Source organism: Nannospalax galili, unplaced genomic scaffold, assembly GCF_000622305.1.
Source record: "Nannospalax galili isolate Female #2095 unplaced genomic scaffold, S.galili_v1.0 scaffold198, whole genome shotgun sequence".
Classification (NCBI taxonomy): domain Eukaryota; kingdom Metazoa; phylum Chordata; class Mammalia; order Rodentia; family Spalacidae; genus Nannospalax; species Nannospalax galili.
This window is the reverse complement of record NW_008341748.1, coordinates 2,612,840-2,639,647: the sequence shown is the minus strand read 5'-3', so window position 1 is coordinate 2,639,647 and position 26,808 is coordinate 2,612,840. Positions and strand designations below refer to the sequence as shown.

General features: G+C 38.3%; 1 protein-coding gene and 1 pseudogene across 5 annotated transcripts in view; both read right to left on the bottom strand.

The window, feature by feature from the left end:
- The window catches only part of Aff2 (AF4/FMR2 family member 2), a 560,677-nt gene that overhangs the window by 203,540 nt on the left and 330,329 nt on the right, over positions 1 to 26,808 (bottom strand). The gene's annotated exons all lie outside the window — the stretch shown is intronic.
- The window catches only part of LOC103737446, a 12,079-nt pseudogene continuing 6,075 nt past the window's right edge, over positions 20,805 to 26,808 (bottom strand).

Here is a 26,808-nt window from a genome sequence, read left to right as displayed (position 1 = left end):
TCATATATAAATAAACATTACAATGAATATAATCATGGAAATAAAGGATGGATTTGGGGAGGGATGGAAAGGATCAAAGTTTGTGAATGTCTTTTTTAATGACTAAGTTATAGAAGTCTTTTTTTTCAGTCTTTAAAGGGAACATAATTAGTAATTTCAAAAGTAATAGTCGTAAGAACCCTCAGATAACACTAAAATATGTTTCCCCTCCTATAATTACCCAGTTCAAAAAGAGACTTTGATGTATGAAGAGCAGTAACACAAGAAGATACTTCACAGGTTTGTTCACAGCTGAAGCAGAATTTGTAAGTATTATTCTGACAAGCACTGACACAGATTGACTATTCCCAAGTACTATTTAAAATGGAAGTTCTAAGTACATTAAACATGCACATAAGATTTAGAAAGGATGCTTAACCTGCTTAAGAGGTAGACTGTTTCCAAGTGTTTTTGACTTGGGTATTTGTATCCAGTTGATAACATTCATGACAAATGGCAAACACTATATTTCTTCATCAAAACTTGCCCCAAAGTAACTCTATGTGATTATAGTTTCAAGAAGGATTCTAATGACTCAGTGTTTTTACAATACTCAAGGATTTGTTTAAAATGTATGTGGCTTTCCTGATTAAGGCTGGTCTCTAAAATATGAATATTTAACTTATGTACAATGATAGCAGGAAGGAATATGGTCAAATGGTATATTTCCTTAAGGAGAAAGAAGTTCTGGAGTTCTGTTGTAAAGAATGTGACAAGTTACTAATAACATAGGGCATATTTTAAAATTGCAAAGGCAGTAGATTTTAAGCATTCTCATCATAAAAAAAGAGTGGTACATGAAATAATAGCTTTTTAATTTACTTTAATTATTTCAGCATCATTTATACTCTATAAGTATATACATCTTTTATTTTCCAAATAAAAATAATAATTAAATATTTATATTTTGCCAAATTTGACCAATGGGCAGTAAACCCTGTTCTGGATGAGAAGTATACTTTCAGAAACTTGGGCAATCAGAGGCCCATTATATGTTTCTTTATCACTGGTATTCAAAGGGTGTCCTTGAGTTTATTTAAAGCTGTTTTATACACCACAAATAATGAACTCATTTCTCAAAGGTGTGCCATTTTACCTAGGTCTTCTGTATTTACTGCATCGCAGAACTGAAATACCTTGAGTTACCAGTAGAGTATTCTACTCTTCTGGCCAGTGCTTTTAAGGTGCATATAGTATACATTTTGAATTACAACTGAATCATTGTATTTGAAAATGGGAAACTTCATGAAATGGCTTACTAAGTTTATGTTACTGATACATTTGGTTAGAGTAGGAAGAATGCAGTTCAAAGGAATGTCATTTTCTGAAAGAATGTCTTCAGCGAGGCACTTAAGAGGGTCTTTCACATCTCAAAATGAGTTAGACCTGTAATGTGTGGCAAACTCACAGCAAGTTTTCTATTGTTGTTCTTTTTATTAACGACACTTGGAAATATGAATCCATTGTTAGGTTCTTAGTACTCCTTAGATAAGAACGCTTATGCATGCTTATCTGTCTGTACTGTTCTTTCACCCATTCAGCACATATAGATGAGCACCTGCTCCAAAACTGTCATCAAAGCTTTTACAACTGGAACCAGCACTGAGCTGCGGTACACGCATCACTTCTTCCTTATCATCACCATTATGTGCACACATTTAAGATTGATCTGTGTCTCCATAAGGAAGCCCTCCACCACCTCTGAACTTCTTTGATCCTCTTTGAGAGATAAATAGAGAATTCACATATCCACTAGACCTCTAAGGTAACCAATGTTCTAAGAGGTGAAGTTTCCTACATACAACTTCATATTGAGCCGTAAGTAAAGGCTGGTAGTCAGTTCCAAAGAGCACACTTTCTTCTATACCAAGTATCCCTCTCCTCCCATTTTAAGGTAGCCTAACAGGGTTAATAAAGAAAATAACTAAGTAATGGTGTTTCAATTTTTAGTATTTGAGAACGAATGTGATAGAATATTCCATATCATTCTGACAATGGGCATAAACTTATATTACTGTGATGTCAAGACTTCAAAGTCAAATATCACAAAAGGTCCAAACTTCTACAGCATTATACATACATTTCTTCTTCTTTTAATATTTGATTCATTATTTTTATGTGTATGAGTATATTGCCTGCATATATGTAACTGCACCCATGCCATGAAATGCTCATGGAAGTTGGAAGAGGATGTCAGATCCCCTAGAACTGGAGTTAAGAATGGTTGTTTGCCACCATGTGGGTGTTGAAATTCGAACCCAGATCCTCTAAAAGAGGAACAAGTGCTCTTAACTGCTGAACCATATCTCCAGCCCCATACATTGCTTCTTGACTAGGACTGTAACACATTTAAAACAATGTGTGCATAGCTCTGCTTTGCCCAATTAAGGCATAGAAGCCTGGTGCCCAGGCAGAAGGAGAAATGACATGGTCTGCTCTTCCATGCTCTGCCAACCTCAATTACATGTCACGCTTTCTGAGTGGGCTCCATCTCACATAACTAGTATATTGTTACAAGCCTTGTCTTCTACAATTGTGAATCTCTAATGCCTTATATGTACTGTTTTATTCTTCCTTTTGTACCATAATGTGAAGAGGCAGCAAGTAGCATGAAACATTTGACAAGAGAAGACTCACAAGCACAAGAGGTAAAATGACTTGTCTAAGGTCACAGAAAAAGTAAGTGACAGGGTCTCTTTGGGAGACGCCTGCTTTGGGTCTACTAAATTTACTAAGTAGATGTTATGTACCAGTCAGTAACTGAGCTACAGGCATAAACAAGTCACACTCCTTCCCTTGAAGAGCTTATCCTTGCTGACATGCAAATTTATCGCAAAGATCCTAACAGCACTCATCGGGAGGAGCTCATTCTGTGAAACAGGCTTTACATTGCATAGTGGAGGTAAGTGGAAGAATGTCCGTGTGTGTGTGTGTGTGTGTGTGTGTGTGTGTGTGTGTGCGTGTGTTTGTGTTTTCAGAAACTTACATTAGACCTGATACACAATTACCATTCAAATAATATGTGTTGTTCTTGTTACAAACAAATATTAAGTTACTCATCTTCAAAGACCTCAAACTTTTGTGGTAGTTATAGTGATATTTCAAATGATATTTTACTGAAAGGAAATACTGGTGGTTTTGCCTGTAGTTTGTGATTTTTGCTCTTATTGTCAGAAAGAGCCCAAAAGTCAAGAATAGGATAAGGTGTGCTTAACTGTTAACCGCCATCCCCAGTTTCCTGAGTGACTCTGGTCAAATTTACCCACTCTGCTGCACCTGTGTTCCCACTTGTAACATGCAGGCCTTGGCTTGAATGACCTCTATATTTTCCCCAATATCAGTTTTACTAATCTCTGATTCTTCCTGCTCTGCCTGATCAAAAGCGTGCACAGGAGAGCATTGCAAGAGGCTCTAGCTGTTAGCTCAGTGATCATGGCTACAGCATTAGTAGTATGAGCTGACATGTCTCTGATCTGCGACTGGCTGTATAAGATCTGCCCAGAGCTGATGAGTGAGTCTAGGGGTTACACATCCCTTCCTTTTTTCTCTCTTTTGAGATATCAAAAATATGATCAATCCAAATTCACAAGTACTTACAAATTCCTGTGATTAGAATACTAAGTGTAAATAGCTGTGAAGTTTTAGAAGGAGAATAATCAAGTTAAGAGTTTATTTTCATAAAGACTTAGAACTAAATGACTTTCCTAGTGTCTAACATCCTTTGGGAGTGCAGTCTATTCTTTTCACTTTTGCAGTGAGCTTACTCGCCAAAAGTGACATGATAAATTTAGACACTGGGCGGTCTTACAAGTCAGTGCAGCCTAAGGATACAGGGACATTAGGATCTTCCCTGATCCAGCACTGAAAGCCTGAAACACTGAATCCACATGATCCATTTCTGTGGAAGAGATCTTTGTATTAGACAGGCACATTTGCATTTTTAGCTAAAGGGCTTCCCTCTTCCAAAGAAAAACAAGTATGTGATTGTGGGTTGAAGGTGGGCAACCTTTCCAGGAAAATCCAATTTGTTTGACTAAATGACTTAGAACTTTTGAATCCATGGAATCCAACAGTTTTCCTGGGGCATTTAGGGTATTAGGATTGCCATGGAAAATGCACAAAGACCTTGGGGTACTCAGGAGTAGAAGTCTAGAAACAGCCTCAGGAGGGCAGCAGTCAAATCATTGCATAGCCTTCCATCCTTTGGGATGTTGTATGTCCCTGATAGAAATCAGAGAAGCAAGGCAGGCGTATTACCAAATTATCTGTAGCCACAGTGGAGCTATTCATTGGAAATGGATGAAAGGAGCTGGAGTGGGCTGTTGAGAGGCCCACAAAGGGAAGGAGCCAAGTAGTCACTGGAGAGAGGATTCATGAGCTGACTATAGTCTTCCAAGGGTGCGACTTCTAATTTGGTGTCCCCAGAATGAAGTCATACTGTTGTACAGCCACTGTTGAAACACAAATGTGGATCACCCTACTTTTTCAAGTTGGCCTTCCTCTAGGAGGCCTTTGGGAAGACCATACCTACAGGAAAAAAAAATAAAAAAAACAACAAGAACAACAACAAAAAACACTTTACTTCTTTACTTAGAGTCAATGAACTTGGCTGTTGCACGTGAGATTCCTTATAGAGGGAAGCCTGGCATGTGCCAAGAGGGTCTAGCCTGTTTTTTTCTCTTGTCTTTACCAGAATAGACACTGCTTCCCAGAAAAAGTGATCTTCGCCTTACAGATGTTCATACAACAACATATTTTCTGTGGACTGATTTGAAAGGCCTTTTTAACCCCAGTCACACCACAACATAGAACACTGATAGCAATCAGGAAATGGCATACTACATGGAAGAGTGAAAAGTGCAGTGGACATGGTGTACCTTGACTTAAACAAAGGAACTACCACATAGAAATCACGCAGGGTAGGATAGAGATGTGGAAAGTGCATTACTATGGTAGCATAAGCTTGCAGAAATTTCTAAGGATGCAAGTTCAACCTAGAAGGCAAGAAGTCTATCATAAGGCTCTGTCATTAGTATTCCTTCCATGTGTGGTATATCTATTTCCTCCCAGGGTGTATTAGTCAGTTTTTTCTTGTTGGGATAGAAACACCCTGACCGAAGGAACTTATAAAAGGAAGAGTATTTGAGCTTATGGTTCCAAAGGTGTAAGAGTCCATCATGGTGGGGAAGCTTGGTAGTAGAGTTGTCTGGAGGAGGAATGAAAGCTGACTTCCTACATCTTCAAGGAGGCACAGGAAGCAAGAGCATGACTGGAGAGCCAGCAAGGCTTAAGAACTCTCTAATCGCACCCCCAGTGATGTGCTTCCTTGAGCCATGGCCACACCTTCTAAGACCTCCCAAAACAGCACCACCAACAGGGGACAAAATGTCCAAATACTTGGACCCTATGGGAGACATTCTCATTCAAACCACCACACAGGGTGTCATGGTCATTGTCATCCTAAAGCAGAGCTCTTGAGTTGAACTACAGAAGACCCTGTCCCTTTGCCATTACAAGGAAAATGAGCAGAATCACACAGCTGACCGCTAGCTAGGCCTATGATAATAGTAATAAGGCTATCAGTATTTTCTAGTAGAAGGAGGAAAAAGAGTCAACGGACTCTTATCTGAGTGTCACTCACCATTCCCTTTTGCCCCAGCTGTATATGGTCTTTGTGTGTGTGTGTGTGTGTGTGTGTGTGTGTGTGTATGTATGTATGGTTATGTGTGTGTATGTGTATGAGTGTGTACGTGTGTGTGTGTGTGTGTGTGTGTGTGTGTGTTGAGAGGTGATAGAATATATAAGAGATGGAAGTTGGACCACAAGTTTGGTACTTTTCAGATGACCATGAGTTGAGTTGGCCATGATGGAAGTGGGATTGTTTGATAATGCAGGTATTATTGAGTTGCCAATGCTTTTCTAAGTAACCTCAATAAACTCATTGGTTCAGTAGTGTGGACCAAGATGGAATCTCTTCTTTGGACTGCTGGTGCTTCCCAAGGGAAAGTCATATAACACATCAATATTTACAGTAACAATAACCAAATAATAATGCCTTGTTTTTAACAAGGCCACATAATTGCAAAAATGCTTTTAAAAGTCTCATGTCATTTAATCAATAATTTAAAAGAGTATATAGAAAGTCCATTTATCAGGATATGAGTAATCAGAATGCAGACTGATCTAGTAACACTGAGCTGAGGAACATACGATGGTTTTTATTAGGATTAATTAAAAAGTCCAATTATAAACCAACTGTAAAATTGCACAGTATGAAAGCCTACCTAGTTTTGCCATAATTCATGGCATAAACCCATAAGGATTATAGTTGACCATCCAATTTTAATTGGATGTGGTTAGACAATTGAAAATAACATTGCCCTCTTGGGCGACATTGAATGGGACATCCAGAACATAGGAAGCAATAGTTCTGCTGGTTACTGCATGAAAACACAGCCATTAGAAATAGGAGTGTTATGCTGAATGTGTCATCTCAGGAAAGGCACCGGAATAATATGAGAGAGAGAAAGAGAGAGAGGAGAGAGAGAGAGAGAAAGAGAGAGAGAGAGAGAGAGGGAGTGTACCTCAAAGCTGAATCAGTGGTGTTTGCAGGGGCCAGTAATGTCAGCCAGGTCTGGTTGGAGTTCTTTACATGCAATTCTCAAAAGACTTGTGTGTGTGTGTGTGTGTGTGTGTGTGTGTGTGTGTGTGAGAGAGAGAGAGAGAGAGAGAGAGAGAGAGAGAGAGAGAGAGAGAGATTTGGGACATGCTTTGTGGATCAAGGGGTTAGAACTAACCGACTAACAAAAAACAGGAGATAGAAACTGGTCAGGCAGTTTTGGAGGAAGGACCCCAAAAGGGAACAGCTGTAATTATTGTCCTTGGCCAGAAGACCAAAGTATTCTTGGTTCTTTCCTGGCCAGAGGCCAAGAATGTCAAAAGGAAGCACTGGTTCCTGATCTGTTTGTTGATATCTTTCTTCCCCTTTTCTAAACCTAAACCCTGCCTGGAAACTAGCACATGGTTCAAACTAAGAGGCACCTGGGTATTTCGTAGGTGGTGTGACTGGACTGGCCAGCTCATCTTGCCATGCATCACCCCTGTTTCTGACATTAATTCTGTAAAAAATGCCCTTGGACTTACTACTTGATAGTACATTACTTTCTGGGATTCACTGTTGCTACTCAAGGGCTCTGCTTTCTTTCTTAAGCTCCTTCCAATAATCCTAATACTAAAACTCTTTTCTAAACTCATCTTCTTGTTGTCTGTGAATTTCAGTCCTCAGTTTCATAGGACAAGCCATCTGGAAGCTGCTGGCTTGGAATAGCTCTGGTGGTCATTGGTGGTTTTGGGTACAATGGCTTTCCAAATTACAGACACCTGAGGTGGGAAAGCTTCCTTTGCATTCAAGGACTCTCTTGCCTTCCATTTCATTATGGGCAAAAGTTTTTAGGGAGTAGGTGGTTTTCTTTATAGGAGTGATGCTAGTAGGCTTATCAGGCTCCAGTGGATGAACTCAAACCTAAGGACATTTGTGGATACAAACTTGGCTTGATATGCCTTAATATATATGACAGAATGCATGAAAGCTGGTGTGGTGTATGAGGTTGCAGATAGAGGATGAGGGCTAAGTATAATGAAGGTGTATGAAATTTTCCCAAAAAAAAAACTTAGAAAATGTTATAAGGGAGCCAATTTTTGTTCAAAGTAAGGAAGGAATTTCAATCATATGAGCTATCCAACTACCAAATCTTCTATCTTAGAAAGCAATGAATGAACTTAAGATGAAATGGTAGTTACCTAGAGACGTAGGAAAAGGGATTTTTAGATATGTGCAAGGCTCAAGTTGTAGACTGAGGCTACCATATTACCTAATCACTTATCACAGTCTTTACCTCTGTATATTCAACAATATATGAGAAGACAGAAAAATGAATGTGGATCGCTCTGTGTGTGTGTGTGTGTGTGTGTGTGTGTGTGTGTGTGTGTGGTGTCAAGGGAATTTATCATCTTTCAGAATGACGGCAGGGAAGGCTGTAGGAGGGGAGCCTGAAGTTTCCCAGTGACACAGCTTACATCTGAAGTTGGCTGACTGTTCAAATCTTGGAAAGCCCAGCAACAGGGAAAGCACACACTTCCCTGGGTTTGATCACTAGAGCTGCCAAGCCTCTCTAGTGGTCAAAACAATGTTCCACTTAATTGAATGAAAATTCTATTTGAAATACTCTTAAGATAGTCACAAGGGATTTAAACTCTAATTTGTGTGCATGTGCTGGTAAGGAGGAAGTATAAATTCAACAACAGTAAATAAAACTTCCAAACTATGACATAACAAAAGCTCAGTACCAGACACAATGTACCAGGCCGAAGAAGACTATTTGTTTTTGATTCAAAATTAATTTATGCTTTCACTTACTTGTAACAAAATCTCTAGCAGGGGCTGGGGAGATGGTTCAGCATTTAGGAGCACTGACTGCCCTTGCAGAGGACCCAGGTTTGGCTCCCAGCACCCACATGGTGGCTAACAACTGTCCATAACTCCAGTTCCAGGGAATCTGATGACCTCTTCTGAGCTCCATGGGCATTTCATAACGTGGGTCCACTTCCGTCATACATACAGGCAATGCACTCATACATGCAGGTAGTGGTGGTGTCAAGCATGGGACCCATTTCAGCTCAGATAAATGGGGCCCAGAGGGGAGGAGAAAAATGGGTGGTGGGTCGCTACTAGACTGAGAACTACTTGAGACTGATTGCTGCTGGGTGAGAGAGAGTATGACTTACATACGATCAGTAGATGCACTGACTGGACTCCAGTGGACCATTTGCACTGAAGCATATTTGGGTACAAATGCCTGAATGAATAGGATTTAGCAGAACTAGCCATTTTAAAACTATTTTTTTATAAAGATCAGGATCAAACAAAACCATAACTAGTTTCAAATCAGTGGCCAGTTCAGATGTCTGACTATTCAGAGATTTCTTGATGGTTACACTTATATGCTAGGCTTGCTCACACCCAAATTGTCTTCTTTGTTCCTAAGCAAAATTTGACACCAAAGTCCTGCTAATCTTCCATTTTATTTCATTTTTATTTTATTTTATATATTTTTGGACAGGGTCTCAGTATGTATCTTTGACTGACCCTGGCAATCTCTAGTAGGCCAGACTGACCTTGAATTCATAGAGATCTACCAGCCTTTGCCTCCAGAGTGCTGGGATTAAAGGGATGTGCCTTGTTGTGTTTCCTGTTTTCCTGTTCTTAATTGTATTGTCATAAACTATAGTCAGTGATTATAACTTAAAATGCACCAGCTTAAAGCACTTTGTCAGTCTTTCATAATATTATAGCCACTTTTCTTTTTCCTTACAGAGTAATTTTCCTAGACGAAATGTTGCACTCTATACTCATAGCAAGGACTATTTCTTGATAGTTCTCTACAGTTGAGGCAAACCAATCGAAGTAACCTCATACCTTCATTGGCTTTTCTTCAAGATCTAATGTAATGATCTACATTTAATTTCATTAATTCAAAAGTCATTTATTAAGTGCATACCCTGTGCAAGGCATCGAAGAGCCAGGAGAATGGACCAGGTTTAAGCACAGGGTCTACATGTGCTGGTGGTCAGTAGAATGTTAACAATCAGAATGCATGTAAGATAATGAAAATAATTAGTTATTGGTTGAAGTAGAACTAAAATAAACTTCTGTCAGTATCCCCCATCCTCAGCCAGGAGGGCAACATGCAATTTGTTATCTTATTTGATGAATTGCCAGAGAGTTTTTTTTTTTTAATTAGTATTATAAGTTCTAGACAGGGAATTAGAAAAAAGTCAGAACAGGGCAATTTTCAAATGTTCATATGAAAGTCCATTGGAATTTCTTGACAAGGGCTTCCAAAAGCATCCCTCTATTGGGTTCTTCTTCATTTTTCTTTTGTCTTCCAAGGCTGGACTCTAGAGTGATGGATTCAGGATTTGCTTTCAGGTATTTTGATAGCTGTTGGAGTGGTTTAAATCAGTGGCAGTTCCCTGTCAACGGCTTCGAGATAACATTACTGTCCCATTGCTAGAGAGCTGTACAGTGCTGAAGCAGCAACAGAGCCATCCTTCAGAAAGCCTGCCTGGACTCTAAGTGAAAGACGCTAGAGAATGACAACCACAGCCAAGGAAGAAGGACCCATTTCCTGCAATCTGCAGTCCATGTCTTTTCAAGAAATGACATAAGGCGTTAGTATTCCATTTCTAAGGCTCGCTGCAGCTTTTCCAAACATGATAGCATTCCTGTAGTTTACACTTATCACATTAAGAAAAATGGTAATGAGGAGTTCATGACAACTGCCTTTAGAAGAAACAAAGGCTCAATTGCTGGGGGAAAAAAGAAGTAATATCTATTTTCATGGAAAGAGGCCTCTAGTGAACAATTTGGCTGTAGCTTTGCTCTCTCATTATTTCTGACCTCAGTAAAAATAAGGCATCAGGCTACTAATACAGCTGAAACTCTATCCAGAGTAATTTGCATGGAATTATCTTTTCTCTGAAACTACAATTTCAATCTTAGAATCGCAGAGTCACAGTACTAAGAGTTTGAAAGAGAACTGGTTTGTCTCATTCACATGAAATGTTACCAAATCTATAGCAAGATGTGTTTCTTCTGAACACCCTGTCTCTCTCCAAGCTAAAGACACCTTTCAATAAAAATAAAAATAAACAACAGAGGCATCAGACTCTTCACAATATTCTGAACTTAGCATCAAGCCACTCCTAAGCTGCAGTGAAATTGACGCACAAAGCCAGCTCTGAGTACTCGAAGTCTGTGATAGTCTGATAGTCCTGAATGCCTGGGCAGTCCCTCCTCACTTCATATCTGCTTTATAAAACTTGGCTCCATAGGCATATTGTAAACCTTCAGTTCTGATTCAAAATCAAGGTAGCACATCCTTTTCTTCCATGGCCAAAACAGATGCTTTCCAAACAGTATAAGCAAGGAATGGTAACTGATAGGCTGCTTTTGGAAATGGTAACTGTGAAAACACTATATACCTGATATTTGCTATGCACAGAGCCAATCTGATTGTTTTTCATCAGTCATTTTTTTCAAGGAACGTCTTTTTTCTTTCTCTGTTGCTATTCTCTTTATGTTTTTTTTTTCCTTTATTGTTAGGGATGGAAACCAGGGATTATACTAGGCAACAACTGAACAAAAATCCCATCCCTCTAGTTATTTTTGTAAAATGCTGACAACTGCATGTGGGGCCTATTGTTAAAGTGCTTTTTATTAATGGTCTCCCATTGTCATCTGTGACAGTACCCACATCTGGCAAGGCATTTACTTCCATTGAGGAGTGGTGCATTCCAAGTCACCCCGCCCATTGTCACCAAAACGTCCCTGATAAACCTGTAAGAATTCATTGAGGGTGAATGTCTCTAAATCCTCTTTAAGCCTCTGTTTTCAGTCCATTCCATCTGTGGAATAACCAGATCAATACTTCCACTCCCAGCTATAAATTTAGCAAAGTACCAAATAGAAGATTCAAAAGGAACAGTGTCAAACCCCTTGTTGGGAAGGGTCTAGTGGGCCAATATAACACTGGGCAGGAGGTAAATAAATAGTTCAGGGAGGCCTCTTCCCTTACCTATAAACCTCTCTGAGACCTGGGATTCAGGTTGTTGTTTGTAATCATTTTGTAACCCTTGTCCAAAAGCCAGTCATCAACCACTGCTTTATTACTGGCCTATAGCTACTTCTTTCTTGATAGTGCCATAGTGCATTACACCTCCACCTCCACCAGTGACTCCTATTTTCCCAGTTTCTTCTTCCTTTATTTTGAAGAAGAAATTTTACAATCTTTTTTTTTATTAAATCACTTGGTCAGGAATTTGGAAGCAATCCACAAACAGTGTTCTACAACTGACAAAAGCAATATGGTAGGGGCTGTGGGCTCATTTAAACACTGGGACTTAAACAACTGCAAAGTGCCTTTATGGGTAAAAATGAAAATTATGAAACAAAAACATATGCACTGTATTAAAGATATGCAAGGGGTACTGTGGAGAGGACTCTGCTGGTAAAGTGCTTACTGTACAAGCATGTGGACCTGAACTTGGCTCTCCAGCACTCACATAAAAAAGCTAGGTATGGTAGCATGCCACTCCCCATCTACCATCCTAGAGCTCTCTCAGAAGATGGAGACAGAAGAATCCATGGGACTTGCTGGCCAGTCATTTGAGCTAAATCAATGAACTCTAAGACAAGTGGGAGACCTTGCCTCAGAAAATAAGGTAGAGAAATAATCGAGGAAGACACTCCATTCAACCTCTGGTCTCCACATGTGTGTGTATACATGTACATGAGTACACACACAGAAACATATATACCATACATACACAATACAGATATTCAGGGGGTTATATATGTAATAACTAACAAAATCACATGCAGGGCGGGAGAGATGTCTCAGTGGTCAACAGCACTGGCTGCTCTTGCAGACAACCTGGGTTTGCTTACCAGTACCCAAATGGCAGCAAACAACTATTCCTAACTCCAGTTCCAGGGGATCTGATGCCTTCTTCTGGCTTCTGTGGGCATTGTGTGACACAGGCGCACTTATATACACGTAGGCAAAACAAATACATAAAAATAAATAATATTTTTAAATAAATCACAGGGACAATTTAAACTCCTCAACTAAATTAAACTGAGAGTCTGTAAATGGTTGAAATGTAGAACTCAAAAGCATACTTTCAACATATTTGGATTTGCAAAACAAAAATAAGGAAAGTCAGGGTAACAATCCAATAGGAGCATGCACTTATATAAGGGCTATTTACTGAATATTTGATTTATGTTACCTTTCATAATCAATTCAAGAACCTAGCAATGTAGTTATTTTTCCCTCTTTCATAGATCAGATAGCTGAATATGGATGACAAAGAAATGCAACTCAAAAAACTCCACCCACCAATGCTCAGCCATAAAGGGAACATGTATATCACACTCCCTCTCCTCAAAGCTCAGGGACTATTGGAAGAAGAGATAGAAGAAAGTTTGTAAGAATCAGAGGTCAGGAAGGACCAGAGGAAAACTATGTCTTCTGGACATTAGAGGACCCAGGACCACTGCACTCATGAAATCACAGCAGCTGTGATTTCCTGTACAAGATCTGGAAAGACCAAGCCAGTCAACATTTCAAAATTGATGGGAGAAGGATGCATGTCCCGCTACACATAGTTGAGGAGTTATTGACAGTTGATCGCTGCTAGAGGAGGGAGAGTCAGTTTTCTTTGAGTGTGTGATCCCTGGTATATGGACCATGCTCCAGTGCATGGCTCCATATACCTGAGCAGACTGACAGCAACAATATGTGACAGCACACATCGGGTTCAATGGGTTATAAAAGCAAAGGAGTTTGGGTGAGGTGCATCCAGGAGGACTTATAGGGAGGCTTGGGAGAGGGGTGAATGTGATCCAAATACACTGCATGCATATATAAAATCTCCAAGATTTAATAAAAATATAAAAAAAGCCCTCCACCCAGGTGTGTGACTTTGAGCTGCGCTTCAGCTATCATAATCATTGTGCTGTGCAAGCGTGGTGTCCGAGTTTGATCTCTTTTGATATGAAAAACTTGTTTACCAAAAGCAATTGGAAAAGAAAGGGTTTATATGGCTTACAGTTACAGTTCATTATCAAGGGAAGCCAAAGCAGGAGCCTGGAGGCAGTCTAAAGTGGGATAGCATCTCCCATAGTGGGCTGGGCCACTCTACATCAATTAGCAATCAAGAAAATACCTCATAGGCAGACCCATTGGCGGATCTGGTAGAGTAATTCCTCAATTAATATGGAGATGTCTAGGTTTGTATCAAGATAACAAAAACTAATCAGTAAATATGGGCTCCCTGAAAGGAAAGACCAAATAGTATCCAACAGGGCCCAGGTTTTCTTGTCTTTTTGGAAGTCAATCATATTTTAATGGTTTTAAGATCTACTCTATAACGTAAAAAGTATCATTTCTGACTCATTTCTGAAGGCAGGCCACACTTCAGACACAGGATTTGGAGCAACTGAAGTGGAACTAACCAGGAAACCTCCTCCCTGAAGATTAGCTCTCAAGGCATCAGAGAATACTATACAAGACGCCAAGGGAGAAAACCAATCAATACCCAGCTATGAAGCCTAATAAACAGCAATGACTGGCCCAGCAAACCATCACTATTGGTGCAGTAGTGGCACTTTTATCTTGGGGGTAATCAACACCTGTCTAATTGCAATGAAGCCTTGCTCATTGGGAGGGAACTCACATGTGGTACTGTAAACACAGTGAAATACACATGGCTGGAGAGCTCATGGATCCTAGAACAAAACTTACATTTGCCATATACTTAGACGAACATAATTTCTTACCTGATTCTAAACAGGCATCCTCATATTTACAGACAAGTGTATCTTTCAGCCCTCATCAAAGAAGCTTCTTTTGCAGCAGATGCAGACTATTATAGAATTCCAGAAATGGTCAAATGCAAAGAATATGAGTTTGTGAGATGCTAAACCTTAAATGAGACACCTTCAATGCAACCTCTACACTTAGGATGAATGCATCACTTAACTCTCACCAGGGAAGTTTTCTTAGACAATGGTAGTTAAGTGAGACTCACAATTAGCCCATGTGCAGAGAACAAGAGGCCACAGAGTACTTATCCCTGAATAGGACACCTATTTCAAACTTCTGCCTCCTAAGGCTCAGGGATCACTGCAGAAGAGGAGGCAAAAAGATTGTAAGAGCCAAAGGGAGTGGATGACCACAAGGAAACAAAGTGTTTCGGACAGCTGGTCATTTACGCATATGAATTCACAGTAATGGTGACAACTTGCACAAGTCCTATGCAAGCCCAAACCAGACAAAATTCCAGCATAGACCTGGAGAAGAGGGTAAGAAATCCAAACCCTATCTAAGGAACTTTTGACAATTGTTGGCTGCTGGTATGAGAAAGACAGTGTCTTTCAGGGTTGGGACTCTTGGTGGGCCCAGTGGATGGACCCACTCCAAGGGGCATTTGAGGATACAAATCATACTTTAGAGGCCATATTATATAATGTAAGAGATTTCATTAAATTGTGCAGGGGGCTGTAGGGGAGATGGGAGAGGGGAGCAAATATAAATGCCATCAAACTATATTGCATGAAAACACAAAAATTCTATAAAATGCAAAAAATATAGTAACGAATTATTTTAAAATAAATTTCTTTATTATTTATAAAAAGTAATTTCCTTTAATGTTACCATTTTCTCAGTTCACTATCAAGCACATGGGTCACACAATCTAAGAAAAGCACTATATCTATAAAAAGAGGATTGTATTTATTAAATGTGCTTTATCACATGAATACATCCAAAGTAATTATTTCCCAGCTATACTGAGGCATAATTGATTAAAATTTTTGTGTATAGTGTAAAGCATGATATTTGCATGTACATATATATCATGAAATGAGTACAACTGTCAAGAAAATTAATATCCATTACCTCACATAGATATCGTTTTATTGTTATGGGAGCATTTAAGATCTACCCTTGTGATGGATTTTAATTATACAGTACAGTATTACTAACTATAGACCCCATATGGTACATTACAGTCCCACAGCTACTCATCATCTATAACCAAAATTTTATTAAATGCGTGGCTTTTCACAGTACTCTATTTTGAGTTTATTACTCCAATTTTCATGTTCCAGAACAACAGTAAGGTTATAAATTTCACCATATGAGGCATTAGTTTCCTTAAATTCAGTGTTTTCTAAATGACACATCTTAGGAGAATGTTTCAAGAGATAGAAAAGTTGGAGAAAGTAAGAAAGGGGCAATGAGAAAAGAATGAAGGAGTGAATATAAATCAAGACATGAGTTTTTGTAGCAGCATTTCTTTACCTAAAGGGCCTTTCCAGATTCTTTTCTAGTCTCTCATTCCTGGATTTGAAAATGAAGTCATGGGTCCCTTACTGAAGAGAAAGAACAGAATTTGTTCAAAGTCTGGATTAAGGCTGAATAGTTCCCACCTATACTGCCTGTCAAGCTAGGGGTATGCCTGAAACTTTTCTTTTTCTGGGTGAACATGAGCTTTTTCACTTTCTACCTGCTTAGCCTCATGTTTCATTCTTTCTTATATATGAGTGGCACTGTTCAGAGCTACAGTGGCATTTGACTCATATGTTCTACAGAAGCCTCAGAATGGAAATGAATTGTTCAGATATACAAGTAAGTTGAGGTTTAGCTTTCCCTTTTGATGACTCAGAATGAATATCTGGAATAGACCTTAAGAGATAGTTTAAGAACAGTGCTCTTCACTATATCTTTCTACAATGATGAAAACATTGGAATTTATGCTGTCTACTGTGTTACTCATGGTCATATTTAACTATGAAATACCTAGAATCTGCTCAATGGATTGAAAAAATTAAATATAATGATATTAATTTATATTTAAATAATCAAACCTAAGTGAGTATTTTTGCTATACTAGACAGTAAAATAGTCAAGCCTTTACTGATGGAGAATTTTAAGAATAAACTGGTGACAGTACTAGCTGAGGATCACAGGATAAATATAGGCAGGATCAGGATTTTTCCTGAGGTCTCCTGACAGTATTACTGGCTGTTAGTTTCTTCAGAATCTGAGCTTTTCCAGAGGCCAATGCTTAAATGCTTAAACGTCTTTAATGTGTGACACAGGACTGCAAAAGCACAGGCTGTGACATCAGGGCAGATCCTCTATACCTCATACCTGCCATACATTTTTGTTGAAAAACCGATGGGACCATGCTGAAGATATCTGGGTGTGATACAGCTGTTTCCTTTAGGCTGGACATGACCACTGCTGGCTTCAATCAGTGTAGCTGTGATATATGTATGAGACCCTCATTATTATTCCCTCAAAGAAGGAGTGAAGAGGCTTATAAGGCTTATGAGACCTTCATTAAGTACTCCCCAAGTCTTTACAAAGGCCTCTTCACGTTCCAAGATTATATAAACAATACAAAATTGACAGCAGCAGGAGCAGGACTCTGTAGGAGTGCATCTGCCTATAAGTTACCCAGAGGATGCTTCATGGGGTAAATTTCCTAAATCTATACTGTAGGTGGAACTCTTCAACGGTTAAGGTCCTCATGTGATTACTGAGGGACTTTCCTGTGGTATAGCTGTCTTTGAATTACCTAGGCTCTTATATGTAACTCCAGTAAACTCATTGGTTAATCAAGCTGGACTTGAAGTAATCCTTTCTTTGGTCAATCAGTGCCCTTTCTATCAAGAGTGAACAGATGTTTCTTTTAAAATGATGCAGATTTGGAGGCTAGATAAGGAAGCTTTGCAGGTTTCATCCAAACCCAGCAAGTACTGAGAAATAGGAAGGAAAATGAATAGAAAATTATCATAGCTCTTGACAAGTGTGCTTGCATTTCTACTTAGACTGCCCTTAGTTCTTTACAATTAGTTTAGTTCTTAGTTCTCTGCAGTTTTTAATTAGCATGTTGCTAGAAGAGATCTGGATGAGTCTGTTCATGTTAGTGTGTTCCCCTCAGGAATGGAGAGTTGGAGAAGTAGAGCATTAATGGAAGTAATATAAGGTATTAGCCACAGAACGGTCTGGAGGAAAAAAAACATCCCACAGAAGTTTGTTTCTGAGGTCCACAAAGAAAGCAAGTACCAGTACAATCTGATTAAAATGATTTTGTCATTGTAGTACCATATGGGGCCCTGCCGTTCATCTGTGCTTATTTAAAGTGCTCATTTTAGCATTATTGTGCTTTGAGGAGAAATACTGAATGAGCTATAACAATGATACTAAGTAATAATTGGCAGCAGAGCATGTGAGGGGAATCTAGATGTAAAATGTGTCACCTGATTGATTGTCAGCTTACCTGGTTGACAAGGCAATTGTTCTTTTCCTCCTTCATAACTCCATGTGCATCCCACTCAAAGCTCTGCACTCATGGTTGGTGAAAGTAGATGGCCTTCTCCAATAGAGAAGGTACATTTTTTTTTAGGAAAGGGTACACAATTGGCTGTATTTCCCTATAAAATACTCTAAACAAGTTCTCAGGACCTGTATTTAGGAGAACATAGAGTAGTAAAATGTCTCGGTAATAAAGATCTATCCAAATGAGGAGGTGCTTGTGGAAGTCTGTTTTTCTAAAAATAAATTTTTAAAAAGAAAGTAAGTTGGGATCATTAATACAAAAAGCAGTGATAATTGTATTATTTGAAGATGTAAGAAATGGAGTCACTATCATGCTTAATATTTATCTAACTTTTCTACACACTAAGTGCTGTTTTCTGTATATCATTATTATCTGCTTTTGGGGGTGGAATAAAGGGTAGGATAATGAGCTCAATGTAGATTAAGGCCTAATGGACCTCAAATTCTACCACAAAATGAAGTCCTTCTTATACAGAAGACAAAGAATGTCTAAGAGAGTAAGATTGCTTGAAATAGCTAGAGGAAAGCAGATACCTTAATGTATGAACTTCAGTGATTTCTGCATTGGTTTTTAGATATGAATAACTAGTCACCAAGGAAAGGACAACATGGGATAGAATTCCAGGCAGAGGTAGTGACCAACACACAGGCAGGGGAAGAGTTAGCACATTCGAGGAAGGAAAGTTGGAGGAGGAAAGAGAAAATGGCAACACATGACGTATGTATGAGTGGTGGCATATAGCACCTTGACCGGAAAGACAAGGATTTCCAGGTTAAACTCTAGGCATTTTGAAAAGATAATACATCTTCTTCAATATTTCTAATGGCAAAGACTTTTCTTCCCTTAAATCTGGCGACAGATTTGTATTGAATATTTACTAAGCATTAGAAGCACTATTTCAGAGTCTTCGTATGCACCATATCATTTAATCTAATAATCCCAAAACATAGGCAAGATTATCACAATTTTGAAATAATACATGAGAAAAGTAATTTATCTAAGAACATTATTCAATTGAGAGAAACCAAGTTTTTCTTGATTAACCAGAATTATTTTCTTTTATTTTTCCATTAGTATCCTTTTATAATTGCCGCCCAGGAGCTGGGATCTACTATTTGAGACTTTCTAGCCTCTGATAATGTAAATAACATAAATTGAGGAAATACAGAACATAAACAAGAAACCAAATCCATAATCATGTCTCTGTAGTGGAGTAATAGGTAGCATTTCCAAGTACTTTCATTTAATCTATTTTTTCATGTTCTCACGTATCTACAATAATTAAATATTTGAAGTGTTATATTCTGATTATTTCACTTAGGATGATGCCAGATTTGCTCTATGTCCATATGTCAACCTCAAAGACATCTTCTTAATGACTGAATACTATTCTGTATATAAATCTGTTTATTCTCTGTGGAGAGCCGCCTACCGTCCCTGCAGATGCCATTACAAGATGGCGCTCACATCCAGTTCATGCTGAGCAGTAAATAAGTCAGTACGCATGTCCGAAGTAATTTTCCACCTTCTAGTCTCTGCCTACCTCGTGGCGTGATATGGGCTGATGAATTTGCGACCAATCAAGAGTTGCCACGTCCAAGACGGGCTTACTAACCTATATAAGGGCTGGGTTTCTGACATTCGGGGTCTTCGCCCTGTAAGCTTATGCTCTCCCTCTCAAGATGCATTAAAGCTTTTCTGCAGAAGGATCCTGAGTGTGCCGCGTCGTTCTTGCTGGCAAGATGATAGCGCAGGACAATTCTCAAATTCCTGTTTGCATAATAGTATGTATTTCTTTGTTGAAAGAGTTATTCTATGAATTGAGAATTTCCCCACAGTATGGATCATCCAAAATTGAACTACAGATTATTCAGGTCCCTCTAAAAGTGAAGCAACCAATGTAAATCAAAATAGAGGCAACTGCATTTATAAGATGAAAAGATGCAGCTAAACAAAGATCTTAATTCTAAAAAAGTTGTCTATATATTGCGATGCCAAACCACACTCCACTTAAATTCTTTGCAAACACAGATTATCTAATTCTAAAATTCATATAAAAGGAAAACCAAATTAGCTAAACCACTTTAGAAAATGAACAAAGGTGTTTAATTCACATTACTCTATTTTAAGACTAACTCTACAGCTATAGAAATCGATGTATTATGGTATTGGTGAAAGGTCTTGTGACAGAGACCAATGGGACAGACAGGAAAATCTAGACAGAGGCCAGATAAAAATGTTTATTTTGACTTTTTACATAATTGTAAAAATAATTGAATGAAGGAAGATGAGTGTTCTAATAAGTATTACTGAAACATAATAAACAAAATAAATTTCACTATACCTCACACCACATACTACAACTAATCCAAAATGAACCAGTGACCTAAACAAAACTCTTACAAGAAATCCACGGGAAGTAAATTTTGTGACCTAGTGTTTGACAACAAAATTTTAGGCTTGACACTAAAGTCATGCTCTGTATAATAAAAATAATAGGTATACTGGACTCCACCAAAACTAAAAGTCATATTCCTTTTGTTCAGTAGTGTACAAATGGCTTTATCCAAAAGTACAAAATAAATTATCTGTAGACATGGACAATGATAGCAGTAAACCATTATGTATTGTCAAGTGAAACCAGTAACTGATGGTCATAGTGATATTTTTTAAACATCACCCAGTCTTTTCTTCAATCATTACTTCAACTGACTTTACTGAAGTTCTTGGTTAGGAGCCTACCTTGAGCTTCCACAGTTTATTGATAAGGCAAAGCACTACTCTAGGAGTTAGAGCATGTCACCCCCAACAGCATCTCCCATTCCACCTGTTACGCTCTTTCCAGGGTCCTTCTCTTCTTTAGGAATTTCTGTGACCACTGATTCTGCTGTAGTTAACAGAAATGAAATACCAGTACCATCCAGTAAAGCAGCCCTTACAACCTGTGCTGGATCAATGATTCTCTTTTTTTCCCATGTTCACAGAATCTCCAAGCATAGCATCATAACCAACTTCTGAGGAACTTTGCAGAATTCTCTCAACTATGAAAGAGCCTTCAATAACTGGATTCTTAGCAACAGTCTTTGCAGGAATTTTCAGTCCTCTTTCAATAACTTCTATACCAATTTTCTGATCTTCATTGGCAGGCTTTATTGAGTGTCCAAGGCTGGGATGCAACGAAGCAGACCATAAGGCCCTCCTAGAACAATGTCTTCTTCAACAGCTGCTCTTGTAGCATTGAGGGCACCTGTCACTCTTTCTTCTCATCCACTTCAACATCACCTGTCCCTCCAACCTTCAGCACAGCTACTCCATCTGATATCTTTGCCAGTCATTCATTCTGTTTTTCATTTTCGTATTCACTAGTTGTAATGTCTAATATTTCTGTGACTTCTTGAGTATGTTTTTTTCAATTTGAGCTTTGTCACCTTTTCCTTTCAAAAGCATGGCATCATCTTTGGTGAGAATGACCTCTCCAACTTTTCATAAGTCATCTTGAACATCTTCAAGGCACAGCTGAAACCCTTCTTCTCCAAACACTGTACCACCATTAGCAATAGCTATATCTTTTAGCTGGATATTCCTATTGTCCCCAAACAATGAAGCTTTGAATGCCACCACCTGAAGACTCACTTTTAGCACAGTCAAAACCAGTACACTTAGAGCTTCTCCATCAACATCTTCAGAAATTATAACCAAGGACGTCCAGTGAGCATTTCAAGAGCTGGAATAATAGCCTGGACACTAGAAATTTTCACTCACCAGAACATAGGGACCTTGAAATTCACATTTTTGAACTTTCCATGTGTTAATAAAATATGGGGAAATACATCCTCAATCAAACTTTGTGCCATCAATAATTCTTAATTTATCATTCAGTGTTTTCCTATCATTTACTGTGAGTGCCTTCACTCACTGACTGCTAGCAGTCTACCCCACTGCTTGCACTCCTGTCTATGCCCCACAGAAATACTTTGACCACCCATAGTCCTTTGCCAGACGAGACCAGTGTCCCGGGCACTGGCTTCTCATTGCACTCCGGCCAAAGATGTAAAATTTGGTGCAGATGCCAGAGCCTTAGTTCTTCATGGTATAGACTTTTAAGTCAATCCTGTAGCCATTATGATGGTACCAAAGGGAAGAATGGCAATTATTGAACAGAGCTGGAGAAGTCCCAAAGTAACATAAGGTGGTGTGATTGTTGCAAAATTAATTGATTTAAAATCTTGGAGTTAATCAACATCTGCCTGATTGGACTTAAAGCTCACTCAGTGGGAGGAATCTCATGTGTGATACTGTAAACAGCCAAATTCACATGGCTGGAGAGGTCTTAAGATCTTAGAAAAAAACCCCAAGGCTGTCATATACCTAGACAAATGCTATTTCTTACTATGTACAAAATATGAATCCTTATATTTACATACAAGTATCCCAGTTATCACTCATCAAAAAAGGTCTTTTTCAGCAGAGAGAGACTATTACAGAGTTCCACAACTCATCACACACAGCATGAGTTGCCCAAGTCTCAGGGGCACATCTACCATGCAACCTCTACATGTAAGGCTCACAGAACATAGAACAAGGGGTAAAGGAGAAACTGATGCAGCTCTCAATTCTCATAAATGAGCTCCTTTATGCAACAGAGGGCCAGGAATACAAATGGCCAAATTATGGAGAGTAAGAGTCTGCAGAGTGTGGGTCCTTGGATAGGACTCCTATATTAAACTCCACCCACCCAGGGCTCAGGAACCATTGCAGAAGAGACGGTAGAAAGATTGTAAGAGTCATAGAGGAGGTGCATGACCATATGGAAACAGAGTTCTACAAGCTCCTGGGATCCTGCTCATATGAACTACATCAGTGGTATCAACATGCACAAAACCTATGCAAACTCAAGCAGAAAAAAAATCCCAGCCCCAAACTGTGGAAATTCTGGAAATGAACAGCAGGCACAAATCTCAGTCAATGAATTATTGGCACCTGATTACTGCTGGGTGAGGAAGAGCTGATCTTAAAGGGAGAGACTCTAGATAGGCTGACTAGACCCCAGTGGATGAACTTGCACTGAGGGACGTCTGGCTATACTAACTTACTATGATAGGCCTTAACACAAGTTACAAAATGTATGAATTCCAGTGGGGCATAGGGCTATGGGAGGGTGCCAGTGGGTAAGGGAGTATAAAGATGATTAAGACTGATTAAGGTGTCCTGTATGAAATACACAAAATTCAATAAAAAATTTACCAAAACAAAGATAAACATAAAAATATTAGAACTAAACTTGTTCAGGATCTTGCCAACAACATGAATGAACAGGGTGGGGAGGGCAGCACCGTTGATACTGTTCTGGCATGCTCTATCACCAAAAAGTCATATTCTTAAAAGATCATCAAGAGAAAGAAAACATATATTACAGTTTGGGGGGAAGTTTTTGCAAATTAAGTATCCCACAAAAGTCTTATTTCCAGAATATAACAAACACTCAAGATCCAATCATAAGGCAAAAGATGAACCAATTCTTTAAAAATGGACAAATGATTTGAACAGACATATCAACGAAAAGATATGAAAAATAAGCTCACGAAAAGATGTTGAACATCATTTTTCATTTAGCAAGTGTAATTTATGACCAAAAGATAAACCACTACATACATATTATAAAAGATTAAATAAACATGGAAATAAGTCAAGTGTTTGTAATAATGGTGAGAAACTGGGTGATGCATATACTGGTGGTATAAATACAAAATATAGTACAGTCATCTTGGAAAGCAATTTAGAATATGTTGTGTGGAATATGTGTGTTCATATGCCTGATTTCTATTTTTATTGAATTTTTGTGCGTTTCATAGAATACATCTTAATCATATTTAGAATCTCTCCCCTATCTGCTCTCTCCCATAGCCCCTGCTCAGATTTCATGCATTCTGTCATATTTGTTAAGGTCTCTCAAGTTAAGTGTGTATCCCCAGATGGCCCTCAGTGTGAGTTCATCCACTGAAGACTGGTCAGTCTATCTAACATCAGTCGCTTAAAGATGATCAACTTTCTCTCACCCAGTAGTGACCAGTTGCCAATAGTTCCTCAACTAAGGTTGGGGTTTCCCCACTTGCATGTTGGATTTTTGTCTGGTGTGAAGATGTGTCTGTGTTTGTATTGTTGGTGAGAATACACGCATGTGTTGGTGTATAGGCACTTAGGAGTTGGAAGACAATCTTGAATATCATTCCTCAGATATTCACCTTTTCACCTCAGATATTCCTCAGATGCTGTCACCTTGTTTCTTTGAGACAGAGTCCCTTTCTAACCTGGAACTTTCAAAGTAGGGCAGCTGGCTGACCAGTGAGCTCCAGTGACCTACCTGTCTCTGCCTTCCCTGCACTGGGCTTACAACTGTGTGCCACGTTTACAGGCTTTGTATGTGGGTGCTGAGGCTTGAACACAGGTCCTTCAGTTTGCAAGGCAAGAACCTTACTTAGTCATTTCCCTTCCCCATTTAGTATATTTTGAATATATGTGAGTATATATGTGAATATATGTGAATGCATATGCATTCATGCAAGAACCTATTCAGGATTTTTTTAATACCAACATTTTTCATTACCACAAAATTTATTAGCGATCCAAATGTCCTTCAATGGAAGAATGGATAAAAAAATTACAGTATATCCACGCAATGCAAAGTTACTCAGGAACAACATGGAATGATTTAATAATATATGCATTAACTAAAATAAATTGTAAAGTTTTTTTCGTGAAGTGAAAAAATTCATTTGGGAAAGGTTAAATATACTTTGATTATATATATATGTATATGAAAAAAATATACTTGAAAAATATATATTCAGGGAAAGAGAAAACTGAAATGGCAGAGAATAGGGCACATTAGTTTTCCTGGGATTATAGACAGGAAAGAGGGTCTTACTACAAAAGTGTAATGTGAGAGAATACTTGAGATGTCAGAATTGTTTCGTATCCTCTGACAGGTGGTGATTATAGGAATCTGCACATATAGTAAAACTTATAAGACTGTAACTAAGACAAGGTAAATTTTACTGGCTGTGATTGTTTAAAATGAGAATGTGGGAAATCAAAACCACATGGTTAGTGTGGCCTGAGAATAACAGAATTGAGTATTTCTTAGTTCTAGACAGTTTATGCTAACTCTTTGCAAAGTACCTCTTACAGGTCAATTATGATGTGTTGCATGTTTTTATAAATAAAACTTTAATGGGACACAGACACAAACATTCTTTAACCCATTTCTATGGCTGCTTTCGCACTGTGGCAGCAGAGTTGAATAGGTGACACAGAGTATACATGTCCATTTAAAAAGCCAAAACCAGTCACTATCTGACCCTTCACAGGAAAAATTTGCCAGTCTCTGCTTTTTCGTACTTTGGGACAGTGTATAGATAATTCTTTACCTTTTTTTGTCTAATGTAAACATTAAAACACTTCAGCACATTATCATAAAATTGACAATGCTGTGAAACTGCATTTTGCTAGATTTGGTCCATCTGCTTTGCTGTTTCCCTGATTCCCATGGAATTCTTAGCAATCTTTCTTAGTTTCTCTGTTGTACGCTGAGTCAGGGACCGAGTCTTCAATAGTCACTTAAAACCTAATCCTTCACTCCCATAGCCTCATGGGGTAGAGGAGAATGCTTAATGAACTTCGGAGCCAGGCTGCTTAGGTTGAAATACTGGCTTTCTCTGTCACTGGTTAACTACTGAATTTTAGACAGCCAAACTCATTTTTTTTTTCAATTTCATTGTCTCTAACAGGGACATGATAATAGACTGGCTTCCTAGCATTACTATAGTGTTTATATAAATTAATATATGTAAAATTTGTATCCTAGTGCCATACATTTAAAAAAAAAAAGCTGCTAAGTATGTGTTTGGTATTATTGTATGCATTTTGGATTTCAGCCAGCATGAGTTCTAATCCCGTGTCAGTCATTTAGTTAAGAGTATGATTGGGGAAATTTATTCAACCTTCTTGTGACCTCCAGGTTGTTACAGATCTGTCAGTTAGTGGCCTCTGAGTAATTATACAACATACAAATTGGAGCTTGTAAAAACATAATGCCTTGTGTATCCGTTGGATCCTTGACATCACCTCATCATCTTCTTGGATTGCCTCTTTTTTTTTCCTGTCTGCTTTTCCCAGTACTCTGAATTGAACCCAGGGTCTAGTACATTCACATATCTTTTTGGATTATTTTTTTAAAAAGACTTCTCTTATTTGTAAATTTCTAGTCTTCTAAAACCTCTAAAACTTCCCCTGTCTCCTATGTATATTGGCTGATTCTGAGTCTTGGCCTGAAATTTAAAAAAAATAATAATTTAAGTTTCAATAAGTTTCTCATATTTAGCTCTACCGTTTCATGATTTTGTTTATTTAATTCTTGATACATTTGGAAATAATGTCATACTGTGTGAGGTAATGACCCAAGATTAACTTAAGGAGAGTAAGTATAGAATAGTTGGGACATTTTCGTCCACCCCCAAAATAGAGAACTTTCCAGTTGTTGAAGCATCCTTTTTGTCTCTCATAGCTCCACAGCTTGCTTATACATCTATGACAAATTTGTGTATAAACATTCTGTAATTAATTCACAAGCTATAAAATTCATAAGGTGTAAATGGAGTCTTTTGTTCATAATATCTTACAACTGCTTGCTTTATACTGAAAATATGTAAATATTTTATAAGTATTTCTTTTAAATATTTACATTACAAAAGAAATTTTGGCAAGTTGTCATGTTATTTATAATAGTATTTCTTT